Genomic DNA, 10,989 nt, shown 5'->3' with positions numbered 1-10,989 from the left:
CATGTTAAAATCATGCAACATGCAACAGGGTAGCTGTACTTCTGAACTGTGAGTATTTTAAAGTTTACAGATTACAGCCATTCACTGCCATTGTAAGGTGTATTAAGCAAACAAATTTCCACTGTTTAAAAACCCACCCATTCTACAGTTTGAAATGTACAGACAAACACTCGACTGACGCCTGATCAGTACAAACAAGATGGCTGGTTTCTTTTTGTCTTATATTTTCACCAGCTCATTCTGCACACTCCTGAACACCTAACATTATTCAGGAGATTATTCACAAAATTCTTAATCATCATCAGCCTCAGCTGCTTCATCATCTTCACTCATCATCCCAGCAAGAAGTGGTTCATTGGTGTGTTCGCAGTGGTCAATGGTCCATCAATGTGACTCTCTCTCCTGGTTACGTGCAAGGAAAACAGTTTATTCTGTCCCCCATCATCAGTGTTTGGTGTTGATACTCAGCACTTCAGTACTCGTCCTCTACCCTCTGGAGGTTGGAGGTTGGAGGTGGGAATATCAAGATTAATAATACCTATAGTGTGGTCGTGTTGAAACAATTCCCCCCCTCTCAGTCCAACAGACTCCAACATCTGGACATCAGTCACCTCTGTCAGATTCGTTCAGGTACTATCACCGGTTATAACACTTCGGTGTGATATATATAGTGGTGTAGTGGTGATGTTCATCATTGTTTGATTGTCAGGTCCAAAATGACAGATTTTCTGTTCGGCACTAATGGCTCATTTTGTCCTATTACATAATCAAAGGCCCTCACCTGTATTGTACATAGTGCTGATTTCTGCTGCCCTGGATACTATCTGTGTGATCGTCGCTTGCAGTCAGTGATTGGCTGCCTCTGCAAAGAAATGTAGAAAAAACACAGGTCGAGGAAGAACAGAACAACGCAAATTAATCTGTAGATAGAAATTTATATTTAAGATACATTGTTAAAATAATATTTTATTGTGTTTATATATCATATATACATATACATGTATTTACCACACCTGTGATTATTAATGCAGTGCAAACCCAGGAAGAAGACTCTGATTCAGCATTGTGCAAAACAAAACCACCAAAAAATGTTACATATGATTCATGGGACTGTGTTGCAAGACGTTGTTGCAAGTCATTAAATCTGATTGAAGAGTTGTGTTTCATGTGTACGTGACAGATAGTGAACAGACGGTGGTGGTCGATGAGGCCCAACTACTAATTACCTACTACCAGCAGCCCATATAGTCAAATTAGCAAATTATAGTTTTAAGACGTTTGTTTTTTCCTCCATTTATACAAAGGTTTGCACCTCCCAGTGTAAATACCAAGTAAATCTTTCCATTTTTAAGGCTATGATGCATTTTGTAGGGCTAAATACCTGGGCTATATCACAAATGAAAATGTAAGCGCATAGCAAATGTATTTACTTTACTGGGGGTTTCCAACAGTAATACATCCCTACTGATAAAACTGTATAACACGTCTTAGTTCATCCAGTTACGCAAAATGTAATGACAATCAGTCACTTCACATTTCACTTTTTTAAACATTTTATACGACGATAGTGAATGGTGAAGGGATGTTTTTTAATCTTTGTTTTTTTTTTCCCACTAAGCCAAGTAATTTTTTAGTAATTAGAGCCAGTAGTCTTTAGTGTTTGTCGTGGTCGTTGGGACGTGAGTATGGCTCTCGATCATCCGCATCTAATTTCACATTTTTATTTTTTACCCTCTAAATTTGTCCTTTTTAAAAAAAAAAAAAAAAAAAAAAATATCACGATAAGGTGCTGCGATCTCAACCGTCTGGCTCAGACCAGCCTAAAAAGACGATCAGGACAGTTGACAGACCACTGTCATCATTTTCACGTGTTTTTAAGCCTTGCCAATTTAAACATTCGGGAAAGAGTTTAAAGGGGTTACTCGCGGCGGCTGTGTTCACACACGCGAGAGCCGCGTCTCACAGACAGCTATACTGAAGCGAGCTCCTTTGCGAAGTTCTCCTCGACGCTTTTGAACATACAGAAAAGGATGTGAAAGACACCAATTCAACACCACGGTGTTCTGGTGTTCAGGGCTCAGAGAGAGGCGTCTCAAAACGCTTGAACACAGAATTTGCCTCTTGTTGCTCTTGTACCGACAAATACACACAAAATATGTCAAAATACCCATCTTGGAAAGTATGTTCGAAAAAATGTAGGGTATGTCTTAAGTGAAAGTAAACAGTTGAGAAAAAATCGGATGTGTAGCCTATCTTATTGGCTGCATTCATTGTCTCTTAAAGTGCTCTTCGGTACCTAATTGAGCTACTAGCTGCTTTAATGTTAACCCAAGAAAATCACTCACTGCTCTTGACTGAATTACTTTGTAGTTTTAAAACAAGAATTAATGCACAAGTCAGAAAGACCAACAAATATTTAGACAACAGATATAATTTTTGATATATATATATATATTTATATATATATAAATATATATATTCATATATATAATATATATATATATAATATATTAATACTAGCTGCCAGGACACTATAATTCATTTATGCTAGTGATATAGCAAAATAAAGTGAACTGTGACTAATTATACCCAAAAATTCTTCATATACAGTGGACTACTAGTGAAATTTATAAAATAATAATAATAATTAAAAAAATAATAATTTGGGACCAAACATTATTCAGGACCACTTTGACCTGACCAAGTTTTATGCTTATGTGTTTTTTCTTTAATTGCTAATTGCAACCTTTTCACCACCCAGACTGAACAAAATGAAGCATTTGCTTGGTAATTGTTCAGCAAAAATATTGATAGTTTGTGTAAATATTGTCATACTAACAGTTGTCTGAAGTTTTGGTTGATTGTAATCCATTACATATCTTTCTATCAAAGTTATCTGACATTATCAAGATGATTTTTTTTTCTGATACAGTTTAACTCTGAGCTCTTGTCATATTTTATTACTAATCTATAGCAAATAAACTGTGATAATGTGAGAAATGTTGGAAGGTGTCTGAATAATTTTGGTTTGACTGTGTATTTAATTTTTACAGTGAAGACTTTGCAGTGCTATTTTACATTAAATTATTTGGTTTCTGGACGTGCGTGGACACCTACAAACTTGAAAAAAAAACTAAACATTGTGTAAATAGCACAAATAAATAATAGAACGAATATACAAACTAAACAATTTCAAACGGGGGGGGCCCACTGGTACAAACTGCACCGGGCCCCGCTAACCCCAGCAACGGCCCTGCTCATTGTCGAATCACCTAACAAGTGCAGCAATGTTACTAAATCATCTTTTAAGTCAAGTGTGCATGATAACTATTAAAAATATTTTCATTGAGCTCAGACTGTAATTTCTGCAGTATACAACAATTTGCATAGGCTAGCTGTCAATAAAATATTATATCAATATTCCTTAAATTTGTATAGCCTAAATATTAAACCTCTTGATATGGACTGGCCTACATTGTGTGTTTTACTACATTTATGAGAGCGGCATATATACGTGTAAATGAAAAGCATTCTGGGAGGCTGCGCCGCTAAATTTGGTTTGCATAACAAAAAAATAAAAAAAAATAAAAATAAAATAAAAACAAGATTAAATAAAAGCCCACACACTCAACGGTGCTGTAGCTACTGACCTATTTAAACTGCGCATCAGAGACAGGTTTCTCTTTTGTATGCGGAACAAGAAGTCTTTACTCATTCATGTTGCCAGACCTTGCTAGAAAACAGAGAACAAGCTCATAACAAAACAAAATAAATCCAAATGCTTTTTTAATTTTTTTTTTTTTTTTTTTTATTGAAAATAAGTGCAAAATATCGTGACCCGCACCTGCCATCTTAAATTACTTGATTATCTTGATACCTTTATGATTGAAGCCTAAACTATTAGCTATCCCAAATATGAGTATAAAAAGTGGACATGGCAACATTACAATAGCGCAGCCTTTGAAGCACAGGCAAAACAAAACAAAACATGACGCCTCTTGTTTAGTTAAAACTTGTCTAACGTAACTATTCTTTGGTGACTGTATGAAGGTATAGGCTACAGTGTTGTCAACAAAAACGCTAGACGCCAAAATGTTTCTGTGTTACAGTGCCAATCATCGTAATTTCTGGAGAATTTCGTGTTCCTTACACGGAATAATTTAAGGGATTCACTCTCGTATTTAAATGCGGTTGACTTTCTCAAACTTTACAGGGTGTACGTGTCCACATTAATACTGACAATTATAAACGGTAGGCTATTCATTATACGTGATATTAAAATAAATTATATATATATAATTAACATTCTCTTCATATAGGCCTAGAAGTAGCTTTAAAAAACAAAAAAAAACTTTAAGTGAGGTAAAGTATTTCATAGATACATTAATAATGTCTTGTTGTAAAGGCTATTCAGAGAGCAACCTAAAGTTGGTCTGCTATTAATTTTCTGTCATGTCAGCAGTTTCCTGATTGAGTGTGTGTTTCCTTGCAGAAATCAAAGGCGGATGCTGTGTATGAAAATGTGCCCAAAAAACGATGATCAAATACTGTTTCTACTGGAATTGAGTTCATAGGACAATAAGTCACACATTTGTGGTTTTGTTCACATATTCTCCACCCGGATGTCTCAGTTTTATTTTGCCTCTTTGCATTAAATCCTTTTATTTCAGCGATTTTTTTTTTCTTTTCTTGTCTTGTCTTTTTTTTTTTTTTTTTTTTTTGCACATATAGCCTCTCAGTTGTTATTGTGGTGTGTGAAATAATAAGTTAGTGGCTCACAATAGCGCATCATTCAGAAACTCAGCTAAATATTCTCTATCATATGGAAATGTAGATTCTTTATTAAAAATGTATTCCATCCTTCAATGTGCCCCCCTTTCTGTAATTAACTGGTCTTGTTTTGTGCATTACACAGTGGTCTATAGTGTCATCAAAACACAATATGCTTCTGCTGGACATTTTAGCACTTGTAGCACAAGCACAACATCGCTCTCTGGTTCAGTGTCCAAAGAACAAAATCACATCTTTAATACCACTTTCACCTGACAGAATACGCTGTAAATACATGCCGCTGGAAACATCAAAGAACCAACAGGCTAATGTAAAAAAAAAAAAAAAAAAAAAAAAAATTGAACAATACCAAACTCATTTAAACAATTATTTCCATTTTGTTTATTCAGCTGTAGCCTACACATAATTCAGGGCAACACACATTCCTGCTATAGAACCTGAAGAAAGACCTGGATGTATAAAGATAAAGACAGACCCTTATTAATAGGGCCTACTAGAGATCAAATGATAATCCGTTTTACTGATATTTTTGACTGTTATTCACATTTTTCTACTTTGATCATTACTGATGTAAATGTAACTGATAAATGGCGCCATCTGGTGGGTTTTCGAGAAACAGCAGGTAAAACAGCATCAGTACTATGACCAATCAGGAAACACAGTAGAGCAGAGGTGCCCAAGCCTGTTCCTGGAGATCTGCCTTCCTGCAGAGTTCAGTTCCAACCCTGATCATACACACCTGTCTGTAATTATCAAGTGCTCCCATTCAGATCCCTATTAGTTGGTTCAGGTGTGTTTGATCAGGGTTGGAGCCTAAACTCTGCAGGAAGGTAGATCTCCAGGAATAGGGCTGGGCACCTCTGCCCGTAGAGCTACTCCAACTTCCTGATACATGTGCATTCACTCAAGTATAGTGGACTATGGCACATAGACACTTAGACCCACCACCCCCTTGAATATTTGCCATTTCAAAAGCTGGAAAATCAATTTATTTTTACACCTTTGGAATCTCCTATGTCAGGTTTCTTTTCAACCCTGGTTCTGGGCGTCCCCAGCACTGCACATTTTGCAAGTCTCCCTTATGTGACACACCCATTTCAGTTCTGAGTTTCTTCTAATGAGCTCATGAGTCAAGTCAGGTGTGTTTGATTATGGACACACACAAAATGTGCAGTGATGGGGGCACCAGGACCAGGGTTGAGAAACACTGTCCGATGTGATAGACATCAGTGCATTTAACATGTTATGAGTACGGCCCATTTCAAGTATGGCCAAACATGATCTATAATTAATCCACTGCACTTGCACTGGGAACCTACTAAAACCAAGAAGATGGTTTAAAAAGTCAGCCCTAAATGAAAAGGGGTTAAAGGCTTGCTAATTAATTTTTGTTTTTTTTATTTTTTTTTTTCACAAAATCCTTTACTTATAAAAAGATGAGAGGTTGCTAACAAAATCTCTCATACAGAACTGTTTCAAGTATTTTACAATAAATGAGGAGGGAAAAACATTTTTTTCTTAGTAATATAATTGTCCATTGTGTGTGTGCATAAAGGGAAAATATTTTGTCTTTATTAAGTTAACTTTAAGTATGTAGCATTTGGACCAATCAGACACACCACTATTTGATTTAACAAATAATATCTAACGCCTCCTCAATCTAAACAACAAGCCCGGTGTCTATGGATACTTGCGATCCTTCCCCCACCCACCAAAAATGCAACTATCACCTCAAAAAAAAGCAGAACAGGCCCTCTGGTTCCCTAGCTACCAAGGGCCTACACTATCTGATAACACACTAGGTTTATATGACGCCTGGCGGAAATGTGGGCAAAGCAACTCTTAAATCAAGTTTCTCTCAAAAACAGACACATAATGCCCAGAAAAAGGGACTCTTCTCTAATGTAATTAATAGAAAAAAAGCTTTCTTGAATGAATGACACATATATATACCCATGGCATTGTGTTAATGCGTTACTGTTAACTTCTGTTGTCTTGTATGCTCTTCGTCTTTGTGTATTGTATATGTTTTTATACATGCTTATGATGGATCACTAGTTAATATAACCTCATCTATATGATGTTTGGGAGTATCTATTTAAGTTTGTATTTTCATGATCTAAAATGAGTGTAATTTATAATATGTTGATACCTATGCAACACACGCTAGTTTTATAAGAATCTTAAAGATTCTTCTCTTGACACTCCCCAGTGTTGAGTTCATACAAGACACCCATCCTAAAATACAGAGTTGTAACACTTCCCTCCAGAAGGTACCATTTCCTGGACTGCTCATGTCAATCCCTACTGAGGTGTGACAATGTCTCCCAAGTATAGATCGCTGATCCTTAGAATCAGAGGCGGTTCTTTTAGATTTCAGGAATTCCAGGAGAAGATGCTGAGCCACGAGCCACAAAAACCACCTTAAGCGTGTGACAGGCTTCGGCCCTTGACTATCCATTCAGCAAGATCCTCTGTTTCGAACTGGTCTATTTCTCTCCATCAACTCACTACGCACTTGGGGAGACCAGCTAGAGCCCCAAAAGTGCAATCAGGACTCTGTTTGCTTCAAACAGTCGAGAGACATGCAGAGTATCCAGAGCTTAGTCTTATTAACATTTCCATAAAGTTCTATGCACCTTTTAACACAGATGTGTTTGAAGACTAAGAAACTGATGTTTCCTTCCAGGCGGTAGATCTGCTGAATATCACAGTGTATCATAGCTTCATGGATTTTATTTCCCTCTTCTCTTTAACTGCTAAACGTAAAACAACCTTTTCCTATGTCACTGTATGAGTGGGTGTGTGTGTGTGTGTGTGTATATGTGTGTTAGACTATTTTTATTGCTGTTTTATGTTCAGTTAATAAAGTCTTATTTGTATCACACTTGAGGTTGTTCATTGTTTGCTCATGGCTTCAAGTCCTAATCAGCATGCAGATTTCTGCTACATGCTCTGAGTAGTAATTGTACGAAGTAAGAAAGTTGTTTTCATATACAGGAAAGTAATGTTCTTAAATTGACAGACCAGTTGACACTGAGGTCAAATAAATACTTACAGCGGATCTAAATATTTATAATTAATCCTAACTAGTTTTGATTGATTATTCATATTTCCCCTTTTAGCTGATTCGCTACAATATACCTAAACTTACATTTTCTTTTAATTATTTTATGTTTGCTAAGGTGTCCTTAAAACCTTAGTATGGAGTTTTTCAGACAACTAAAGAGTGCATGAAAACAAAATTAATCACATTAAACAAATAAAAAACCACCTATATAAAAAACAAAAATGAAAAACAACAATGCTCAAAAAACAAAAAAACAAAAATGCATAATAACACTAAATAAACATACAGGCCAGCCTCCGGTAGAATATCTTTTTGATGCTGCTGGGGATGATTATCTGTAGTTTATAAAGTCACGAGTCGAGGTGACCGGCGGTGACATTTGGGCCGGTTGGATTCTGGATCCAGATGCAGTCAATCCTGAATCTCCAGTTACCTTCATTACACCTGAACATCTGTACGGAGTGTATTGGGATCTCAGTGATTCTTGCGTCACCGACGACCACTATTATAATACCATTGCACTTTGTTGTCTTGGGTTTTTGTAACATCAGTGTGTAGAGTGAGCTGGACTCCTTCATCACTAACATCTAATATTTCACAGCAGATGCACCTGCAGAAGAAATAAAGAATACATTACAAATGTCAGACCAAAATGTACAAAAATAAAAAATAAATAAATATAACGTTCAGATTTTAGTTTTCCAAAAAGATATTTATTTCATATGGTTTTAAATAAAGGTATTGAGTCTCATTAGTCAGGCTTGTTAAATATTTTGTCGCAGGTATTGGTTAGATAAATGGAAAAATAAAGGCTTATTTGAAAGATCTTGTTTCCATTGCATTTGGGCGAGATGATACGCGTTCTCTAAAGCCAAGGAATGGAGAAAAAATTAAAACATTGCAGACGGTAATGTCACAATGAAACAAAAAAATAACTGTGAAAACTGAATAGAGATAACTGAACTGTATCCAAAAGATTTTGTGGAGACGATTATCTGGCGGACAGTTTCCTTATGAATATGGTATGCAGAAGAGTATGAAGTGGCACATTCCACAACATTCCATTTTTGGCAGATTGGTTTCGAGTACAAGATATATTCTTGAGGAAGTTTTGAGTTCTGAAACTTAAAAAGAATGTGTTTTTCAAGTGACTGCCTCTTATATATGTCAACGAAGAGCTATCAAAGGGAATTTGTGATTTCTCAGTGTATGGCCCCTTTAAAAAAAGTAAGATATTTTATTATCCTAAAATAAAATCATGCTAACAAATATTTGCTCATATATAGTACTAAATCAGCAGGGGCCAGGAACAGAAAACATTTATAATATATTCAATAATTTCACATTGTGGCAATAGGTACTAATTTACAGGTTTTGTTTGTCTGTGTTGCTATTATGCTCACGGACTAACCCGGGTGATGGTGTTTCTTTCATTAAGCGAAAGTATTTGCACAACAAGCAACTTCATATTCTGGTAGCTGTGCATGATTTACGAAAGCTGGTTTTGAGGGGTAAAGGTCCTGGTGAAACAGACTGGTTATTAACTTGGCTTTTTTTTTTTGTACTGGTGATGGGATGGTTGGATGAAACATTTGAAATTCTATCTTACCAGTCACGACAAAATCACTGTCATCCAAAAAAGAAATATGATGAGAGCACACACAAAGACAGACGTAAAGACAGACGGTCATTGTGCCAATGAATCGACTCATACTCATTTTGTGGTATCTTTGACTGATATTGTTTGGATATTTAGCTCTTTCTACTTTGATCTAAACTGACAAATTGCGCCATCTGGTGAATAAATGGAAAAGCATCTAAAACAAAATCACAGCAAGGTTCACCTCAAGTCTGACCTTCTGGGCTGCGTTTCCAAAAACCATCTCCAGAAAACCTAAAGGGCTACATCGTTAAATATGTTTTCACGAACGGTCTCTACGATCAACTTATCACGATGAAACACAGCTCTGGTCTCTGGCTCCTGCTCCTCCTTCAATGTGTCTGGTAATTTTTTACCCGACTTTCACTTTGTTTCTTAGTAAAATAACCAGCATGTTTATATTCTCCAGAGTCTGTGGTTCTGGTGTTCATGATGGTCAGAGATCAGACACATGATCAGCTTCAGTCTGTCTCTCAATCTCTCATCAGCATCTTCACACTCATCATCAGATCATCAGATCTCACCTGTATCTCCAGCAATTTCAACTATATGAATGTCCTTAAAAATAAGTCATGAAATATTTGTTGTTGTTATTATTATTAAACCCATATCTAAAGTGACAGATCCTCCCTCAGTCGCGCGGGCGTGAATAATTTAGTTCAGTTCAGCAGCTGAAACACCTGAAACACAAACCAGCATACCGGGGCATTTTGGACTGAAAGAACATGGAACATTTCACCAGACAATCAGTTTGTCCTAAATGTAGTCGCCCTCTCTCTCAGCGCTTTGGAAAGTCTGATTCATTCTAGTGAATGAACTACACTTACTAGTGACTGGTCTTACATTATCAAAATTAAAAAAACAAACAAAAAAAAAAAAAAAAAAAACAACAACAACAACAACAACGACAACAACAAAAAAACTAAAATGTTATATATATATATATATATATATAGTCTTATATATATATATATATATATATTTTTTTTCATTTATTATTATTATTATTATTATATTAACCCTTATATTATCTGCAGTATGTAATAGTTCTCATTCTGGCGTGCCTTATTTTTTCTCTCTCTCTCTTCTTTTTATTTATTCATTTATTCATTTATTCATTTATTTGTGAGTCTCCAGCAGAACAGCAACACACCAGCAGAACAGCAACACAATGGCCTGAACAGCAGCCTAAATCAGATATAGATATTTGTGAGTAAAGACAGGCGGTTATTTTGGTAAGATTGACTGATAATCAGCTTTTCACTTTACTGATATCGTTCACTTAGATCTACACAGCTCTACTTTGGGCCTCAGTATGATATTAATGTAACTGAGAAATGGCGTCATCTGGTGGGGTTTAAAAGAAGTGAATACACGTGCACACTATGAAATCCACACCAATATCTCTTATGTGACTGTGCACATGAAAACTGACTCATTTTATGCATTTTCTATTTCATGCACTCCT

General features: G+C 36.0%; 2 long non-coding RNA genes across 2 annotated transcripts in view; one reads left to right on the top strand and one right to left on the bottom strand.

Moving 5' to 3' along the window:
- Positions 1-10,989, bottom strand: part of LOC122144892 — a 316,590-nt gene that overhangs the window by 303,641 nt on the left and 1,960 nt on the right. The gene's annotated exons all lie outside the window — the stretch shown is intronic.
- LOC122144891 lies at positions 3,993-4,866 on the top strand. Its single transcript, XR_006159904.1, has 2 exons — positions 3,993-4,251; positions 4,493-4,866. It is a non-coding gene; the product is annotated as an uncharacterized LOC122144891 (long non-coding RNA).

Source organism: Cyprinus carpio, unplaced genomic scaffold, assembly GCF_018340385.1.
Source record: "Cyprinus carpio isolate SPL01 unplaced genomic scaffold, ASM1834038v1 S000006795, whole genome shotgun sequence".
NCBI lineage: Eukaryota > Metazoa > Chordata > Actinopteri > Cypriniformes > Cyprinidae > Cyprinus > Cyprinus carpio.
The sequence above is the reverse complement of the archived record's forward strand: the minus strand, read 5'-3'. Positions and strand labels throughout refer to the sequence as shown.